The 22402-nt window shown below is 34.6% G+C and overlaps 1 pseudogene; it reads left to right on the forward strand.

The window, feature by feature from the left end:
- The first annotated feature begins 466 nt into the window (after positions 1-466).
- Positions 467-22402, forward strand: part of LOC133323971 (NADH-ubiquinone oxidoreductase chain 2-like) — a 31025-nt pseudogene continuing 9089 nt past the window's right edge.

Raw genomic sequence — 22402 nt, forward strand, 5'->3', positions numbered from 1 at the left:
ATTAGCAAGTGGAAGCCCAGAAAAATGGAAAATAAATAATCAAGTGAAACTGAGTGGACAGCAGGAAAAGTAAAAGGAAAATACATTTAATTGAACACTGTGTGTCAGTAATTGTATTGTGTGTCGATAAAGAAAGCAATAAGAAACAATGTGGTCCATGTTCAACATAGAAAAATTGTCAGAGGACAACTATGAGTCGTGGAGTCTCCAAATGAAGTCCATCCTTATTCACCAAGATCTATGGGAGGTGATCGCCGAGGAAATGAGTGAAGAGAAAAATGCTGAGTTGAGGAAAAAAGACTAAAAGGCGATGGCGACAATTATCCTCAGCATCACAGCATTTCAGTTGTCGCACATTAAGAGCTGCATGACGGCGAATGACGCATGGAGCAGTCTGTCCGAAATTCATCGACCAAAAGGGCCAATAAGAAAGGTTTCGTTATTCAAAAAACTGATTAGCTTGAAAATGGATGAGGCAGGTATCAACCTGAATGAAGAAGTATTGGTTATAATGATCCTCACCAGTCTTCCAAGTTCGTACGAAAATTTAGTGGTTGCAATAGAGTCGAGAGATAATTTACCAACTTTATCTGCTCTGAAGCTAAAATTGGCCGAAGAAAATGAGAGGAGAAAATCGTCAATGGGCGTCACAGAAAATCCCGCAAAGGCATTTATTACGCATAATAAATGGAACACCAACAACAACAGAAAATACAACGCACATCGAGCAAATCTTAACAACAACAATAGAAGAAATTGCGACGCAAATCAGCAAAATCGCAATAACAACGCAGGTAGCAGTCATAGAGGGTCCCGCACATACAAAAACAACGAGTGCTTTAACTGCGGTGGCAGAGGACATTCTGCTGCACATTGTAAACATGCAGAGAAAAAGGTTGAGCATGCGTACACAAGATTGGCGACGATCGACAACAACAATCTCAACAAGAACCAATGGTGCTTAGATAACGGTGCTTCCTCACACTTTTGTAGTGACCGTAATTTGTTTACGACGTTTGAGGAGCATCGAGAAGTAATCTCCCTAGCAGGTAATAAAACAATTGAAGCAAAGGGGAAGGGGAGAGTTCTGTTTAACGAGGGTGACGTTGTGCTCAACGATGTGTTGTATGTGCCGAACCTACAATGCAATTTCATATCGGTAGGTAGAGTAGCGGCAGTCCATAATGTAAAATTTGGAAAGAAATGCGCAAGAGTAATTGACAACGGGAAAATTGTGCTGACAGCGAGGAGAGTGGGGAATGTGTTTTTTTCAACAAACCTCAGGAAAAGGTGTTTATGGTTGCAGCAACAACAAATCAAAATATATGCAGAAACCGTTACGGTCGACAAAGAGGGGGGGAGCCCTCAGCATCAACAAGAATCGAGTATGTTTAGAAAACAACAACATAGATGCACAGTTAGGTCGAATATTGTCGAGCCGTTTTAAGTATGGGTTTCAGGGGAAGCCAAGAGATGAGTAATGGTTGCAAATTAATTTAAGTCGAAGATTTTGTAATGTTTTTACAAAAATATAAATAAAGGATTTTTGGTTTTTGAATGGTATCTGGGTATGTGTGTTGAGTGGAAGTGTTGAAGTTGTTGAACTCGCACGTTACGAGTGTTACAACACACAACCAAGAGTAACTGCGTAGGGATCGCAAAGTGCGAAACACACATTCTAGATGATAAGATTCTTAGTGTTAAGAGTACCTAAGTAGATGTAAGATGTAAATAAAATCACTCTGTAAACAGCAACCACACGAGCAAGTCGTCTTTTATTTGACAACAAGAGCAGACAAGCGGGAATAAAGTTCAATTTAGAAAAAAAGGTCGAGGGGAATTATTTTTAATGATGCTGTAAACTAAATATAAGCAACGATAATGAATAAGTTTTTGAAAAGAACATCCTAGTAAACGAATAACATATTCCGACACGTGACTGTCACGACGAAGATTATAAATAAAGCGTGTTATGGTATGTACAATTCGCTTTAGCTTATAGACATGCAATGCAGTGGATCCCGAATACACCTCAAGTCCATATAAGACCTGTGACATTAAGAGAGCATTTACCAGTGTTAACTTCACGCGTTGCGTTAAATATAAATTGGATGCATTAATTCTACGCAAAGTGGCCCAATTTTTTCCCGCTAAAACATCAATATGACCTTTGAAAGACAGTTTACAATCGAGAATTATACCCACGCATCTATGTTGCTGAACAAAATCAATTCTGTACTGACCAAGGAAGGAATAGGTATTGCGATTATTGGAACAAAACTCCAATGATTTCGTTTTGAATACTTAACATTAAAATAATGAACAGAAGCCCAATGCATAAAACGACATAGATGGATGTTTATGTTATCTTCCATCAAACTAGGAGTATCTCGTGTACCATTGAAAAGGAGAAATATGTAATCAGCGAATAAAAATGTGGAGCAGCAAGAAGAGTTTATATTAAAAGAGAGATCGTTTACGTATAAGATAAATAACAACGGTCCAAGGACCGATCCCTGTGGAACTCCCGAATATAAGGGGCGAGAATTTGTTTCAAGACCATTGAGAATCACAAATTGGCTTCTTCCATTTAAATAACAATATATATAAACAACAATTTAAGTTTATGTATAAGATGCCCATGATTAATACAATTAAAGGCTTTTGATAAATCCAGAGATACCAAGACACTTATCATACCATCATTTATGTTATTTCGGATCGAGTCAGTCAGTTTTAAAAGCAAGTGGCTGGTATTCAATCCCCGTCGAAAAGCATATTGAGATTCATTAATCCTTTGCGAACAAGTATCTAGCATTTGATCTTTAATAATATATTCCAAAATCTTTGTAAAAGCCGGTAGAATATAAATGGGGTTACGTCATCGGGTTCATTGATGGAACGAGACTTAGGAATGGGAACAACACGGGCTAACTTCCAGCAAGAAGGATATACAGAAGTTGTTAAAATTCTGTTAAACAGATCCATGATGATACTAGATATGTAAGGATAGACAAGTTTTATAAAGGTAATGGGGATGCCATCAATACCAAACGATTTAGATCTAACTTTGCATATAGCTTCAAATATATCAGACTCATTCACACAACGGAACGTACAAGAAGAATCTAAATCGGAAAAATCATCAAGATGTGAGTAACTATAATCATTTGTACCACATGAGGCATTAGAGAAAAAATCATTAATACTATTGACATCCATGTCTATTGCCACCTAGTCGTTACCAACACATGCAGAGCCTCTCAACACCTTCCACAACCTAGCAGAATCCATACCTCTATACATGTTAGAATAATGTAATGATCTCTCTCGACGAATAACAGCTTTAATTAACATGTGAGCATTTTTCATCCACATCAAAGCGTGGTCCGATATTGCTGGACACTCAACCTGATCAACATATTTGACTTCTCTTGTCATCACTAATTAACATGAAATCGATCAGCGACGTCGAATATCTTCTTAAATCGAAATGTGTCGGCTTAGAGTTGTAAATAATTTCAAAATTTAGTCTAGTGCATAGTGATCGAAAATGATTTGCTTTGGAAGGATTAAATAAGTTCAAGTTAAAATACCCAAGAATAACAATGGTACTATACTCAGAAAAAACGTTCCAATGAAGACTTTCAAATATATCTACGTCACCCGAAGGCAAATAAACAACACCAAAAAGAAGTTTAGAATTATGCAACTGTAATTCCAAGAAGACCGAAAAACACACCTAAATGAGATCTCATTAGACACATATATTGCAACACCGCCAACACTGCCTGCCACCTGGCGATCAGCACGACAAAGACGGTACCCTGGGATGGAATCCGCAGAGTCTAATATCTGAGCAGTGAGTCACGTTTCAGAAACCGCAAATGCATCTCTCATTAAATACTTAATTTTATCAAGTTTTGTAATGGGCCTTATGCTTCTGCAGTTAAGATGAGCGACGTTCAGCTGATTACTGAATGGAAGCAGTTTTGCATTAAAATATGAATTGTCAATTACTATAGGGCCAATATAGTCGTTAATTGTCATTAAATGAAAAAATTATTACCTGAATGGGGAACCAACTAAAGAATAAAAATTCCAAATTGTAATATAAATAGTAATCGAAATTCATTAATACTACACCAAATATTTATAATACACAGCTGATTGCTGAACATTAAAAATAGATCAAAATAATCCTCGACTTAATCAGTTGTCGTCGTCGTTCAATCTTCCGATTCTAGATAAAGAAACTATCTCTGGTTTAAAAGAGATTCGATGCGGCATTAATAGCTGCATATCGTCAATGTTAACAGACAATGTCCCAACGGATCAATGGGATCCGATTCTGGTATTTGTTTGTCAACAACGTTTACCTAGAAATATTCAGACATTATTGGAAGAAAGTGTGAAAAACAAATAGGTTCTTTCCTCGTGGAAAGACTAAGATACCTTTTTTCGGAAAGGATAAAAACGCTCGTGTGTTTGGAAAATTACGTGGACACATCCATTCCTTTGGATAAATCGGTAAATACGTCTAGCAAGCTTGTTTCTACAATTTCTTCTTCCCCTTCAATTCGAAAACCTTGTTCTCTATGTCTTGAGAAACCACACCCTTTTCATTTGTGTCGCAAATTTAAAGAATTTTCCCTCGCAAATATACTTGCAATCGTAAAGCGCCAAGATCGGTGTACAAATTGTTTGGTAAAGGGACATAAACTAGTAAATTGTACTAGTAAAATAAATTGTTCGAAATGTGGTCAACGTCACCAGACTTTATTACATCGCGAGTCAACAAAGCGTAATAATTCGATTTCGGTTGTGACTCCAGCGCCTTCGTCAAGCTCGTCAAAATTGTTGTCAGCTGTTATCCTTCACATCGGTTGGAGTCGAAAATAAATCTAGAAATCTGGTTAATACTAAATCTAATTACCACTTAAACTTGAAAAATATATCTAAGAAAAAATTGCTAAAATTTATTTTATTTATTTATTTCAAAAATTCATATATGATACAAAATCCCATAGGCCACTTAAATGAATCTTCATACAACAAAAAACCTGAATTAACAGTGATAAGATAAATTAATCAGAAATTGACACAATATTCTTATAAACAAATGTTTATATACAGATTCTACATTATGTTGGCTCCCCAGCCATAAATTATATATATTAATACACAAAAAATTTATTATAAAATATGCCCAATAAGTGTCAAAATATACCCGTTAAGATATAAGGTCAGAGAAAAAAGCAAATTCGGTTATACAGTAATTTATTCGATGGAATGTGTAAAATGACTTAGAATTTTTAAATGTATAGCATTATTACTGTGCGAAAAAAACCGCTACTCAAGTGACAGTGCATTCCAGCATCGCGCAACTCTGACCACAAAAGATCTAGCAAAACAATTATTCCAAATTCGAGGTATCACAATCTACAATTTCTTCTTCCCCTTCAATTCGAAAACCTTGTTCTCTATGTCTTGAGAAACAACACCGTTTTCATTTGTGTCGCAAATTTAAAGAATTTTCCCCCGCAAATATACTTGCAATCGTAAAGCGCCAAGATCGGTGTATAAATGGTTTGGTAAAGGGACATAAACTAGTAAATTGTACTAGTAAAATAAATTGTTCGAAATGTGGTCAACGTCACCAGACTTTATTACATCGCATTCCAGCATCGCGCAACTCTTACCACAAAAGATCTAGCAATACAATTATTCCAAATTCAAGGTATCACAATCTGGGGGTTTCTGGAGGAGTGTGTGAAAGAGAATAACACCCTTAAAGGTCGAGGGGAATTATTTTTAATGATGCTGTAAACTAAATATAAGCAACGATAATGAATAAATTTTTGAAAAGAACATCCTAGTAAACGAATAACATATTCCGACACGTGACTGTCACGACGAAGATTATAAATAAAGCGTGTTATGGTATGTACAATTCGCTTTAGCTTATAGACATGCAATGCAGTGGATCCCGAATACACCTCAAGTCCATATAAGACCTGTGACATTAAGAGAGTATTTGCCAGTGTTAACTTCACGCGTTGCGTTAAATATAAATTGGATGCATTAATTCTACGCAAAGTGGCCCAAATTTTTCCCGCTAAAACATCAATATGACCTTTGAAAGACAGTTCACAATCGAGAATTATACCCACGCATCTATGTTGCTGAACAAAATCAATTCTGTACTGACCAAGGAAGGAATAGGTATTGCGATTATTGGAACAAAACTCCAATGATTTCGTTTTGAATAAGTAACATTAAAATAATGAACAGAAGCCCAATGCATAAAACGACATAGATGGATGTTTATGTTATCTTCCATCAAACTAGGAGTATCTCGTGTACCATTGAAAAGGAGAAATATGTAATCAGCGAATAAAAATGTAGAGCAGCAAGAAGAGTTTATATTAAAAGAGAGATCGTTTACGTATAAGATAAATAACAACGGTCCAAGGACCGATCCCTGTGGAACTCCCGAATATAAGGGGCGAGAATTTGTCTCAAGACCATTGAGAATCACAAATTGGCTTCTTCCATTTAAATAACAATATATATAAACAACAATTTAAGTTTATGTATAAGATGCCCATGATTAATACAATTAAAGGCTTTTGATAAATCCAGAGATACCAAGACACTTATCATACCATCATTTATGTTATTTCGGATCGAGTCAGTCAGTTTTAAAAGCAAGTGGCTGGTATTCAATCCCCGTCGAAAAGCATATTGAGATTCATTAATCCTTTGCGAACAAGTATCTAGCATTTGATCTTTAATAATATATTCCAAAATCTTTGTAAAAGCCGGTAGAATATAAATGGGGTTACGTCATCGGGTTCATTGATGGAACGAGACTTAGGAATGGGAACAACACGGGCTAACTTCCAGCAAGAAGGATATACAGAAGTTGTTAAGATTCTGTTAAACAGATCCATGATGATACTAGATATGTAAGGATAGACAAGTTTTATAAAGGTAATGGGGATGCCATCAATACCAAACGATTTAGATCTAACTTTGCATATAGCTTCAAATATATCAGACACATTCACACAACGGAACGTACAAGAAGAATCTAAATCGGAAAAATCATCAAGATGTGAGTAACTATAATCATTTGTACCACATGAGGCATTAGAGAAAAAATCATTAATACTATTGACATCCATGTCTATTGCCACCTAGTCGTTACCAACACATGCAGAGCCTCTCAACACCTTCCACAACCTAGCAGAATCCATACCTCTATACATGTTAGAATAATGTAATGATCTCTCTCGACGAATAACAGCTTTAATTAACATGTGAGCATTTTTCATCCACATCAAAGCGTGGTCCGATATTGCTGGACACTCAACCTGATCAACATATTTGACTTCTCTTGTCATCACTAATTAACATGAAATCGATCAGCGACGTCGAATAACTTCTTAAATCGAAATGTGTCGGCTTAGAGTTGTAAATAATTTCAAAATATAGTCTAGTGCATAGTGATCGAAAATGATTTGCTTTGGAAGGATTAAATAAGTTCAAGTTAAAATACCCAAGAATAACAATGGTACTATACTCAGAAAAAACGTTCCAATGAAGACTTTCAAATATATCTACGTCACCCGAAGGCAAATAAATAACACCAAAAAGAAGTTTAGAATTATGCAACTGTAATTCCAAGAAGACCGAAAAACACACCTAAATGAGATCTCATTAGACACATATATTGCAACACCGCCAACACTGCCTGCCACCTGGCGATCAGCACGACAAAGACGGTACCCTGGGATGGAATCCGCAGAGTCTAATATCTGAGCAGTGAGTCACGTTTCAGAAACCGCAAATGCATCTCTCATTAAATACTTAATTTTATCAAGTTTTGTAATGGGCCTTATGCTTCTGCAGTTAAGATGAGCGACGTTCAGCTGATTACTGAATGGAAGCAGTTTTGCATTAAAATATGAATTGTCAATTACTATAGGGCCAATATAGTCGTTAATTGTCATTAAATGAAAAAATTATTACCTGAATGGGGAACCAACTAAAGAATAAAAATTCCAAATTGTAATATAAATAGTAATCGAAATTCATTAATACTACACCAAATATTTATAATACACAGCTGATTGCTGAACATTAAAAATAGATCAAAATAATCCTCGACTTAATCAGTTGTCGTCGTCGTTCAATCTTCCGATTCTAGATAAAGAAACTATCTCTGGTTTAAAAGAGATTCGATGCGGCATTAATAGCTGCATATCGTCAATGTTAACAGACAATGTCCCAACGGATCAATGGGATCCGATTCTGGTATTCGTTTGTCAACAACGTTTACCTAGAAATATTCAGACATTATTGGAAGAAAGTGTGAAAAACAAATAGGTTCTTTCCTCGTGGAAAGACTAAGATACCTTTTTTCGGAAAGGATAAAAACGCTCGTGTGTTTGGAAAATTACGTGGACACATCCATTCCTTTGGATAAATCGGTAAATACGTCTAGCAAGCTTGTTTCTACAATTTCTTCTTCCCCTTCAATTCGAAAACCTTGTTCTCTATGTCTTGAGAAACCACACCCTTTTCATTTGTGTCGCAAATTTAAAGAATTTTCCCTCGCAAATATACTTGCAATCGTAAAGCGCCAAGATCGGTGTACAAATTGTTTGGTAAAGGGACATAAACTAGTAAATTGTACTAGTAAAATAAATTGTTCGAAATGTGGTCAACGTCACCAGACTTTATTACATCGCGAGTCAACAAAGCGTAATAATTCGATTTCTGTTGTGACTCCAGCGCCTTCGTCAAGCTCGTCAAAATTGTTGTCAGCTGTTATCCTTCACATCGGTTGGAGTCGAAAATAAATCTAGAAATCTGGTTAATACTAAATCTAATTACCACTTAAACTTGAAAAATATATCTAAGAAAAAATTGCTAAAATTTATTTTATTTATTTATTTCAAAAATTCATATATGATACAAAATCCCATAGGCCACTTAAATGAATCTTCATACAACAAAAAACCTGAATTAACAGTGATAAGATAAATTAATCAGAAATTGACACAATATTCTTATAAACAAATGTTTATATACAGATTCTACATTATGTTGGCTCCCCAGCCATAAATTATATATATTAATACACAAAAAATTTATTATAAAATATGCCCAATAAGTGTCAAAATATAACCGTTAAGATATAAGGTCAGAGAAAAAAGCAAATTCGGTTATACAGTAATTTATTCGATGGAATGTGTAAAATGACTTAGAATTTTTAAATGTATAGCATTATTACTGTGCGAAAAAAACCGCTACTCAAGTGACAGTGCATTCCAGCATCGCGCAACTCTGACCACAAAAGATCTAACAAAACAATTATTCCAAATTCGAGGTATCACAATCTACAATTTCTTCTTCCCCTTCAATTCGAAAACCTTGTTCTCTATGTCTTGAGAAACAACACCGTTTTCATTTGTGTCGCAAATTTAAAGAATTTTCCCCCGCAAATATACTTGCAATCGTAAAGCGCCAAGATCGGTGTATAAATGGTTTGGTAAAGGGACATAAACTAGTAAATTGTACTAGTAAAATAAATTGTTCGAAATGTGGTCAACGTCACCAGACTTTATTACATCGCATTCCAGCATCGCGCAACTCTGACCACAAAAGATCTAGCAATACAATTATTCCAAATTCGAGGTATCACAATCTGGGGGTTTCTGGAGGAGTGTGTGAAAGAGAATAACACCCTTAAAGGTCGAGGGGAATTATTTTTAATGATGCTGTAAACTAAATATAAGCAACGATAATGAATAAATTTTTGAAAAGAACATCCTAGTAAACGAATAGTAAACGAATTCCGACACGTGACTGTCACGACGAAGATTATAAATAAAGCGTGTTATGGTATGTACAATTCGCTTTAGCTTATAGACATGCAATGCAGTGGATCCCGAATACACCTCAAGTCCATATAAGACCTGTGACATTAAGAGAGTATTTGCCAGTGTTAACTTCACGCGTTGCGTTAAATATAAATTGGATGCATTAATTCTACGCAAAGTGGCCCAAATTTTTCCCGCTAAAACATTAATATGACCTTTGAAAGACAGTTCACAATCGAGAATTATACCCACGCATCTATGTTGCTGAACAAAATCAATTCTGTACTGACCAAGGAAGGACGAGGTATTGCGATTATTGGAACAAAACTCCAATGCTTTCGTTTTGAATAAGTAACATTAAAATAATGAACAGAAGCCCAATGCATAAAACGACATAGATGGATGTTTAGGAGTATCTCGTGTACCATTGAAAAGGAGAAATATGTAATCAGCGAATAAAAATGTAGAGCAGCAAGAAGAGTTTATATTAGAAGAGAGATCGTTTACGTATAAGATAAATAACAACGGTCCAAGGACCGATCCCTGTGGAACTCCCGAATATAAGGGGGCGAGAATTTGTCTCAAGACCATTGAGAATCACAAATTGGCTTCTTCCATTTAAATAACAATATATATAAACAACATATTTAAGTTTATGTATAAGATGCCCATGATTAATACAATTAAAGGCTTTTGATAAATCCAGAGATACCAAGACACTTATCATACCATCATTTATGTTATTTCGGATCGAGTCAGTCAGTTTTAAAAGCAAGTGACTGGTATTCAATCCCCGTCGAAAAGCATATTGAGATTCATTAATCCTTTGCGAACAAGTATCTAGCATTTGATCTTTAATAATATATTCCAAAATCTTTGTAAAAGCCGGTAGAATATAAATGGGGTTACGTCATCGGGTTCATTGATGGAACGAGACTTAGGAATGGGAACAACACGGGCTAACTTCCAGCAAGAAGGATATACAGAAGTTGTTAAGATTCTGTTAAACAGATCCATGATGATACTAGATATGTAAGGATAGACTAGTTTTATAAAGGTAATGGGGATGCCCTCAATACCAATCGATTTAGATCTAACTTTGCATATAGCTTCAAATATAACAGACTCATTCACACAACGGAACGTACAAGAAGAATCTAAATCGGAAAAATCATCAAGATGTGAGTAACTAGAATCATTTGTACCACATGAGGCATTAGAGAAAAAATCATTAATACTATTGACATCCATGTCTATTGCCACATGGTCGCTACAAACACATGCAGAGCCTCTCAACACCTTCCACAACCTAGCAGAATCCATACCCCTATACATGTTAGAATAATGTAATGTTCTCTCTCGACGAATAACAGCTTTAATTAACATGTGAGCATTTTTCATCCACATCAAAGCGTGGTCCGATATTGCTGGACACTCAACCTGATCAACATATTTGACTTCTCTTGTCATCACTAATTAACATGAAATCGATCAGCGACGTCGAATAACTTCTTAAATCGAAATGTGTCGGCTTAGAGTTGTAAATAATTTCAAAATTTAGGCTAGTGCATAGTGATCGAAAATTATTTGCTTTGGAAGGATTAAATAAGTTCAAGTTAAAATACCCAAGAATAACAATGGTACTATACTCAGAAAAAACGTTCCAATGAAGACTTTCAAATATATCTACGTCACCCGAAGGCAAATAAACAACACCAAAAAGAAGTTTAGAATTATGCAACTGTAATTCCAAGAAGACCGAAAAACACACCTAAATGAGATCTCATTAGACACATATATTGCAACACCGCCAACACTGCCTGCCACCTGGCGATCAGCACGACAAAGAAGGTACCCTGGGATGGAATCCGCAGAGTCTAATATCTGAGCAGTGAGTCACGTTTCAGAAACCGCAAATGCATCTCTCATTAAATACTTAATTTTATCAAGTTTTGTAATGGGCCTTATGCTTCTGTAGTTAAGATGAGCGACGTTCAGCTGATTACTGAATGGAAGCAGTTTTGCATTAAAATATGAATTGTCAATTACTATAGGGCCAATATAGTCGTTAATTGTCATTAAATGAAAAAATTATTACCTGAATGGGGAACAAACTAAAGAATAAAAATTCCAAATTGTAATATAAATAGTAATCGAAATTCATTAATACTACACCAAATATTTATAATACACAGCTGATTGCTGAACATTAAAAATAGATCAAAATAATCCTCGACTTAATCAGTTGTCGTCGTCGTTCAATCTTCCGATTCTAGATAAAGAAACTATCTCTGGTTTAAAAGAGATTCGATGCGGCATTAATAGCTGCATATCGTCAATGTTAACAGACAATGTCCCAACGGATCAATGGGATCCGATTCTGGTATTCGTTTGTCAACAACGTTTACCTAGAAATATTCAGTCATTATTGGAAGAAAGTGTGAAAAACAAATCGGTTCTTTCCTCGTGGAAAGACTAAGATACCTTTTTTCGGAAAGGATAAAAACGCTCGTGTGTTTGGAAAATTACGTGGACACATCCATTCCTTTGGATAAATCGGTAAATACGTCTAGCAAGCTTGTTTCTACAATTTCTTCTTCCCCTTCAATTCGAAAACCTTGTTCTCTATGCCTTGAGAAACCACACCGTTTTCATTTGTGTCGCAAATTTAAAGAATTTTCCCTCGCAAATATACTTGCAATCGTAAAGCGCCAAGATCGGTGTACAAATTGTTTGGTAAAGGGACATAAACTAGTAAATTGTACTAGTAAAATAAATTGTTCGAAATGTGGTCAACGTCACCAGACTTTATTACATCGCGAGTCAACAAAGCGTAATAATTCGATTTCGGTTGTGACTCCAGCGCCTTCGTCAAGCTCGTCAAAATTGTTGTCAGCTGTTATCCTTCACATCGGTTGGAGTCGAAAATAAATCTAGAAATCTGGTTAATACTAAATCTAATTACCACTTAAACTTGAAAAATATATCTAAGAAAAAATTGCTAAAATTTATTTTATTTATTTATTTCAAAAATTCATATATGATACAAAATGCCATAGGCCACTTAAATGAATCTTCATACAACAAAAAAACCTGAATTAACAGTGATAAGATAAATTAATCAGAAATTGACACAATATTCTTATAAACAAATGTTTATATACAGATTCTACATTATGTTGGCTCCCCAGCCATAAATTATATATATTAATACACAAAAAATTTATTATAAAATATGCCCAGTAAGTGTCAAAATATACCCGTTAAGATATAAGGTCAGAGAAAAAAGCAAATTCGGTTATACAGTAATCTATTCGATGGAATGTGTAAAATGACTTAGAATTTTTAAATGTATAGCATTATTACTGTGCGAAAAAAACCGCTACTCAAGTGACAGTGCATTCCAGCATCGCGCAACTCTGACCACAAAAGATCTAGCAAAACAATTATTCCAAATTCGAGGTATCACAATCTACAATTTCTTCTTCCCCTTCAATTCGAAAACCTTGTTCTCTATGTCTTGAGAAACAACACCGTTTTCATTTGTGTCGCAAATTTAAAGAATTTTCCCCCGCAAATATACTTGCAATCGTAAAGCGCCAAGATCGGTGTATAAATGGTTTGGTAAAGGGACATAAACTAGTAAATTGTACTAGTAAAATAAATTGTTCGAAATGTGGTCAACGTCACCAGACTTTATTACATCGCATTCCAGCATCGCGCAACTCTGACCACAAAAGATCTAGCAATACAATTATTCCAAATTCGAGGTATCACAATCTGGGGGTTTCTGGAGGAGTGTGTGAAAGAGAATAACACCCTTAAAGGTCGAGGGGAATTATTTTTAATGATGCTGTAAACTAAATATAAGCAACGATAATGAATAAATTTTTGAAAAGAACATCCTAGTAAACGAATAACATATTCCGACACGTGACTGTCACGACGAAGATTATAAATAAAGCGTGTTATGGTATGTACAATTCGCTTTAGCTTATAGACATGCAATGCAGTGGATCCCGAATACACCTCAAGTCCATATAAGACCTGTGACATTAAGAGAGTATTTGCCAGTGTTAACTTCACGCGTTGCGTTAAATATAAATTGGATGCATTAATTCTACGCAAAGTGGCCCAAATTTTTCCCGCTAAAACATCAATATGACCTTTGAAAGACAGTTCACAATCGAGAATTATACCCACGCATCTATGTTGCTGAACAAAATCAATTCTGTACTGACCAAGGAAGGACGAGGTATTGCGATTATTGGAACAAAACTCCAATGCTTTCGTTTTGAATAAGTAACATTAAAATAATGAACAGAAGCCCAATGCATAAAACGACATAGATGGATGTTTACGTTATCTTCCATCAAACTAGGAGTATCTCGTGTACCATTGAAAAGGAGAAATATGTAATCAGCGAATAAAAATGTAGAGCAGCAAGAAGAGTTTATATTAGAAGAGAGATCGTTTACGTATAAGATAAATAACAACGGTCCAAGGACCGATCCCTGTGGAACTCCCGAATATAAGGGGGCGAGAATTTGTCTCAAGACCATTGAGAATCACAAATTGGCTTCTTCCATTTAAATAACAATATATATAAACAACATATTTAAGTTTATGTATAAGATGCCCATGATTAATACAATTAAAGGCTTTTGATAAATCCAGAGATACCAAGACACTTATCATACCATCATTTATGTTATTTCGGATCGAGTCAGTCAGTTTTAAAAGCAAGTGACTGGTATTCAATCCCCGTCGAAAAGCATATTGAGATTCATTAATCCTTTGCGAACAAGTATCTAGCATTTGATCTTTAATAATATATTCCAAAATCTTTGTAAAAGCCGGTAGAATATAAATGGGGTTACGTCATCGGGTTCATTGATGGAACGAGACTTAGGAATGGGAACAACACGGGCTAACTTCCAGCAAGAAGGATATACAGAAGTTGTTAAGATTCTGTTAAACAGATCCATGATGATACTAGATATGTAAGGATAGACTAGTTTTATAAAGGTAATGGGGATGCCATCAATACCAATCGATTTAGATCTAACTTTGCATATAGCTTCAAATATATCAGACTCATTCACACAACGGAACGTACAAGAAGAATCTAAATCGGAAAAATCATCAAGATGTGAGTAACTAGAATCATTTGCACCACATGAGGCATTAGAGAAAAAATCATTAATACTATTGACATCCATGTCTATTGCCACATGGTCGTTACAAACACATGCAGAGCCTCTCAACACCTTCCACAACCTAGCAGAATCCATACCCCTATACATGTTAGAATAATGTAATGATCTCTCTCGACGAATAACAGCTTTAATTAACATGTGAGCATTTTCATCCACATCATTATTTCGAAAAACCAAATTACGATCAAATGTACTTAAGAAAGAACATAGCCCATTCCAATCAATATTATTAAAATCACGATATTCAAAAAAATCCTGTGCAGAGTTGTGTGAAAAAGAGAGAGATGCAAAAATTAAAGCGTGGTCCGATATTGGTGGACACTCAATCTGATCAACATATTTGACTCTCTTGTCATCACTAATTAACATGAAATCGATCAGCGACGTCGAATAACTTCTTAAATCGAAATGTGTCGGCTTAGAGTTATAAATAATTTCAAAATTTAGTCTAGTGCATAGTGATTTGCTTTGAAGGGATTAAATAAGTTCAAGTTAAAATCCCCAAGAATAACAATAGTACTATACTCAGAAAAAACATTCCAATGAAGACTTCAAATATATCTACGTTACCCGAAGGCAAATAAACAACACCAAAAAGAAGTTTAGAATTATGCAACTGTAATTCCAAGAATAAGGATTCACATTGGCGCACATATGACCGAAAAACACACCTAAATGAGATCTCATTAGACACATATATTGCAACACCGCCAACACTGCCTGCCACCTGGCGATCAGCACGACAAAGACGGTACCCTGGGATGGAATCCGCAGAGCCTAATATCTGAGCAGTGAGTCACGTTTCAGAAACCGCAAATGCATCTCTCATTAAATACTTAATTTTATCAAGTTTTGTAATGGGCCTTATGCTTCTGCAGTTAAGATGAGCGACGTTCAGCTGATTACTGAATGGAAGCAGTTTTGCATTAAAATATGAATTGTCACTTACTATAGGGCCAAGATTGTCGTTAATTGTCATTGTTGTTGATTGTCTGTTGATTGCAGAACATTAAAAATAGATCAAAATAATCCTCGACTTAATCTGATTCAAAAAAAGACCATTGTACCAGGATGCAACCAACACTTGAACTCACCTCGTATGGTGCATAACGATTTAATTCTAATTGATAATAATTGCATCCAGGTTTACGTTATATAATAAAAAATTAAATTTTATCTAAATGAAGGTCGGTTTTGATCATCTAGCAAAAGTTGACAGCCACTTGCATCTCGGACGAGTTTTCTGTCATCTGGTAAAATTATTCTCGCTTTGGTTCCATTTTCCCTATTTAGGATCCTGTATCCCTTGATAAGGTTGCCGACGTGCCGACGAAGTTTATTGCAAATAGAATTCAGGTAACTGGCCGCAGGCGAGTAATGGTCATTCAAATATACACGACTAGTGACGTCTCCACCATCACTATGCAACACATCACATACTCTCAGAGAACGGCTCTTGAAATACTGCCGCATTATCTCGTATCGAAACTCAGCGCAATTAAGCTTGACAAATATATGTTTTTTTGTTAATGTTGCAAGCCAACCCCACATCTCGACGGGTTAATTCAACATTGAAACATGCAGCAAGAGATATTACAGTAGAAACCAGATCACTTAGACCATCAGGTAGACCACTTATGATGATATCAGCACGATTCAATCTGTGATGCAGAGCATTAATTTCTGCCCAAAGGTCTCTATATTCATCCTTAAGTGCTGACACAGAAGTCTCAACAGTAGCAACCCTGTCACTGACTTTGGAAATATCAATTTTAATTTCTGTTAAGAAAGTTGTTATTTGTTCATTCATTTTATCAATAGCTGATTTTATAGAATTTAGTTCATCACGATGAGTTATAGTGAAAGCGTCAAGTTACTTCTTGAGGTTTTGGATGTCTTCACTAGCACTGCTACGACCATTAGAAAGGTTGGCATCACAAGAAGCGCAAATGAATCCACTTACTTTAATTGTTTTAAGTAAAGATAGATCTTTCTCCGACAGTTTTGCGCACGAGACATGTAACCATTTGCAACATATGTTGCATTTTATGGAGCCCTGTGACTTTGTAACATTTTCGTTACATGAACCACAAAATAGTTGAGTCTTGGTAGATGGCATATTCAAGCAACAGCAGCAACAACAGAAGAATAAGGCAGAAATGGCGGCAAAAAGCAACAACAGTAGCACACCATTTACCTAATACGGGTATATGTTAAAAAAGGATAAATAGTCCATTTAACAATTTAAATTCAAAAAATTTGATTTTCCCGGTGCGATAAATTTTCTTTTCAAGTGGTATCAATTGTAACAATAGCCGGCCGACGATAGAAAAGTACAAAAATAATTAGGCATTCAGCTGCTAATTAAAATCACTTCTACTCAGGCATAGGGTTGCCAATCGTTTACTAATTTATTTTTATTTAACCCTTTGTGGCCCAATGTTGCCCACAGGCAACAAAATATTTTAGAGCTTATATTTAATATCCAGCTAGTAGATATATATAATATGGATTTCATATGTCAAGACCTAATTATGGACGACACATATCAAAAGAAAAATCAAAAAATTCAAAATTTTGGTAAAGTTATGAGCCTTTTAATATAGAGAAGAGGGTAAATTCGTGTATACAGTCCAAATTATTTAAATCGCTTCGTATTCAAATTGTACGAATTCTGCAATCAGAATTACTTTTGATTCTTGTAAAAATGAATATAGAGAATACTTTAAAATGATTTTCCTGTCGATTTTCCATTTGGCCCCCAGTCCAAATTTGTAACTGGAGGTTAATCTGTGGTTTATAAGAAACTATTTCGTAAATATTGCTTACGTAAGGTCTGAATCTGTTAGTGCAGATCCATTTGCGACCTTATGTTAATTTTTTTTTCGAATTGAAATGCTCACACTGCACTATACATATATGGTACCTATTACTAAAAATTATATCCTCGAATCGTACCTATCTTATTATATTATTTGTATTTTTTTAAAACATACCTTGGTGTTTCAAGGGGGTCAAAATGTTTAATGTAGAATTGTATAAAAATAGTACCTTTTATTGACCCATGTTTAATGTAGAATTGTATAAAAATAGTACCTTTTATTGACCCCTGTTTTGGTCCTTAATTATTCGTTAAAATGTATGCGCTAAGGTTTATTACAACCTTGGTTTAGCGTCTTTGACTTTTTAACGAGTAATTTATTGCCACTTGCTTTGCCGCCTCCTTTAAGCATCAAGGAGTAGCATTCTGTCATTCGGACAGACAACACGGCAATCTCGTTTGCAAACACATATGGTTGTGCATAGTAAGGCAATTTCGTTACCAACAACCAAACATTCAATAAGCCATTGAATTACTTATTAAGAACCTTTTGTGTTTTATTCTTTTACTTTCACGGCACACACTGCTATTCGTACACCGCTTTCCTACGATCCACTGCTTCACGCACTCGGCGTGAACAACAAGCCCCAAAACCAACAACAAGCCCCAAAACAAAGTGTACTTGAATTGGACGTCCATTCTTCTTTAAGAACATTACTTATTACTGAAAAAATTAATTTGACCCAAATTTTTTAAAATCTTTAAAGTGTATGACTGATGTTAAAAAATATCATCTAGTGAAGAGAAGAAATGAGTTGTAAAAATTACAAAAGCTATTATTTCCATTTTTTGAACCCAGTGAAGTCGTCAGAGTACAAAAAGTATGGAATTACTATTTTTTTAGGGTTATTTTCTTCTTTCTCTTTCCACAGATAACCCTGTATGAAGCTGGAACATTTTTCAGACTTCTTTAAATCTTCCATATTATTTAACATCTCAATGAAATGATTGTCTTTCTCTAAATAGGATGTAATTTGAAATTTAATTGAAGAATAACAACACTGGGGTCTCTTGTTATATCTTCAATATATATATATATATATATGCAAAGGTACAAACCTTAACAAGCATTGGTATTGATTTACCAGTCCATGGAAAATCTTTGAAAAATTAAAATCGAGAATGGGGGGGGGGGGGCGTCCCTTAAACCTAAATTGTCACCAACAACAAGCCCCAAAACAAAGTGTACTTGAATTGAACGTCCATTCTTCTTTAAGAACATTACTTATTCCTGAAAAAATTAATTTGGCCCAAATTTTTTAAAATCTTTAAAGTTTATGACTGATGTTAAAAAATATCATCTAGTGAAGAGAAGAAATGAGTTGTAAAAATTACAAAAGCTATTATTTCGATTTTTTTGAACCCAGTTGATTATTTACAGTGAAGTCGTCAGAGTACAAAAAGTATGGAATTACTTCGAATCTACACTACTTCAAGTCTTCGAATCTACACTACTTAATTCGAATCTACACTACTTCAAGAATGCCCCTACAAAATTTCAAGTGAAAATCTCAAGAATTCTTGAAGATATAGCCGATTTATTGTGTCAGCATCAAGTGACGGCTGAAGGGCTTCTCAAACTTTACACGCGTTTTTCTCTAAACATTTTTTTGCGAATGGCGGGCACGATAACTCAAAAACTAATAACCCAATCGATTCCAAATTTGTACACGTGAGTGTATAGCTATCGTATGAACTAGGATAAAGCCAATCGGTGAAGATCTTCCTTTTTTTACTTGGTAAAAAAAATCGGCGATTTTTCAAAAATATTTTTTCAAAGGTCAACCATTTTGTTAATTTTAGAGCGAAGTCAATAATCCTAGTTCATACCAGAGCCAGACATGTACTCTTTCTAACACCGTTGGAATTTTCGGATTCCTATGTTCCAGTGAGGAGTTATCATGCCCGCCATCAAAAATAAGGACTTTTCTTTAATTACCAAAAACAACAACAAAACAATAACAAAAATTTTTTTGTAAATTGTTATTCTTCTCTTTAAAATCTTCAATTATATATATATATGCAAAGGTACAAACCTTACCAAGCATTGGTATTGATTTACCAGTCCATGGAACATCTTTGAAAAATTAAAATCGAGAATGGGGGGGTCCCTTAAACCTAAATTGTCACCAACAACAAGCCCCAAAACAAAGTGTACTTGAATTGGACGTCCATTCTTCTTTAAGAACATTACTTATTACTGAAAAAATTAATTTGGCCCAATTTTTTTTAAATCTTTAAAGTGTATGACTGATGTTAAAAAATATCATCTAGTGAAGAGAAGAAATGAGTTGTAAAAAATTACAAAAGCTATTATTTCGATTTTTTGAACCCAGTTGATTATTTACAGTGAAGTCGTCAGAGTACAAAAAGTATGGAATTACTATTTTTTTAGGGATATTTTCTTCTTTCTCTTTCCACAGATTACCCTGTATGAAGCTGGAACATTTTTCAGACTTCTTTAAATCTTCCATATTATTTAACATCTCAATGAAATTATTGTCTTTCTCTAAATAGGATTTAATTTGAAATTTAATTGGAAGAATAACAACACTGGGGTCTCTTGTTTTATCTTCAATTATATATATATATATATATATATATATGCAAGGGTACAAACCTTAACAAGCATTGGTATTGATTTACCAGTCCATGGAAAATCTTTGAAAAATTAAAATCGAGAATGGGGGGGTCCCTTAAACCTAAATTGTCACCAACAACAAGCCCCAAAACAAAGTGTACTTGAATTGGACGTCCATTCTTCTTTAAGAACATTACTTATTACTGAAAAAATTAATTTGGCCCAAATTTTTTAAAATCTTTAAAGTGTATGACTGATGTTAAAAAATATCATCTAGTGAAGAGAAGAAATGAGTTGTAAAAATTACAAAAGCTATTATTTCGATTTTTTGAACCCAGTTGATTATTTACAGTGAAGTCGTCAGAGTACAAAAGTATGGAATTACTATTTTTTTAGGGTTATTTTCTTCTTTCTCTTTCCACAGATTACCCTGTATGAAGCTGGAACATTTTTCAGACTTCTTTAAATCTTCCATATTATTTAACATCTCAATGAAATTATTGTCTTTCTCTAAATAGGATTTAATTTGAAATTTATTTGGAAGAATAACAACACTGGGGTCTCTTGTTATATCTTCAATTATATATATATATATATGCAAAGGTACAAACCTTAACAAGCATTGGTATTGATTTACCAGTCCATGGAAAATCTTTGAAAAATTAAAATCGAGAATCGGGGGGTCCCTTAAACCTAAATTGTGACCAACAACAAGCCCAAAAACAAAGTGTACTTGAATTGAACGTCCATTCTTCTTTAAGAACATTACTTATTCCTGAAAAAATTAATTTGGCCCAAATTTTTTAATATCTTTAAAGTGTATGACTGATGTTAAAAAATAATATCTAGTGAAGAGAAGAAATGAGTTGTAAAAATTACAAAAGCTATTATTTCGATTTTTTGAACCCAGTTGATTATTTACAGTGAAGTCGTCAGAGTACAAAAAGTATGGAATTAATATTTTTTAGGGTTATTTTCTTCTTTCTCTTTCCACAGATTACCCTGTATGAAGCTGGAACATTTTTCAGACTTCTTTAAATTCCATATTATTTAATATCTCAATGAAATTATTGTCTTTCTCTAAATAGGATTTAATTTGAAATTTAATTGAAGAATAACAACACTGGGGTCTCTTGTTATATCTTCAAATATATATATATATATATATGCAATAGTACAAACCTTAACAAGCATTGGTATTGATTTACCAGTCCATGGAAAATCTTTGAAAAATTAAAATCGAGAATGGGGGGGGGGCGTCCCTTAAACCTAAATTGTCACCAACAACAAGCCCCAAAACAAAGTGTACTTGAATTGAACGTCCATTCTTCTTTAAGAACATTACTTATTCCTGAAAAAATTAATTTGGCCCAAATTTTTTAAAATCTTTAAAGTTTATGACTGATGTTAAAAAATATCATCTAGTGAAGAGAAGAAATGAGTTGTAAAAATTACAAAAGCTATTATTTCGATTTTTTGAACCCAGTTGATTATTTACAGTGAAGTCGTCAGAGTACAAAAAGTATGGAATTACTTCGAATCTACACTACTTCAAGTCTTCGAATCTACACTACTTAATTCGAATCTACACTACTTCAAGAATGCCCCTACAAAATTTCAAGTGAAAATCTCAAGAATTCTTGAAGATATAGCCGATTTATTGTGTCAGCATCAAGTGACGGCTGAAGGGCTTCTCAAACTTTACACGCGTTTTTCTCTAAACATTTTTTTGCGAATGGCGGGCACGATAACTCAAAAACTAATAACCCAATCGATTCCAAATTTGTACACGTTTCTCTGTGAGTGTATAGCTATCGTATGAACTAGG

The sequence above is a fragment of the Musca vetustissima genome, unplaced genomic scaffold (assembly GCF_032173495.1).
Source record: "Musca vetustissima isolate MV318-11 ecotype Yass unplaced genomic scaffold, APGP_CSIRO_Mvet_v1 utg8587, whole genome shotgun sequence".
In the NCBI taxonomy this organism is placed as follows: Eukaryota; Metazoa; Arthropoda; class Insecta; order Diptera; family Muscidae; genus Musca; species Musca vetustissima.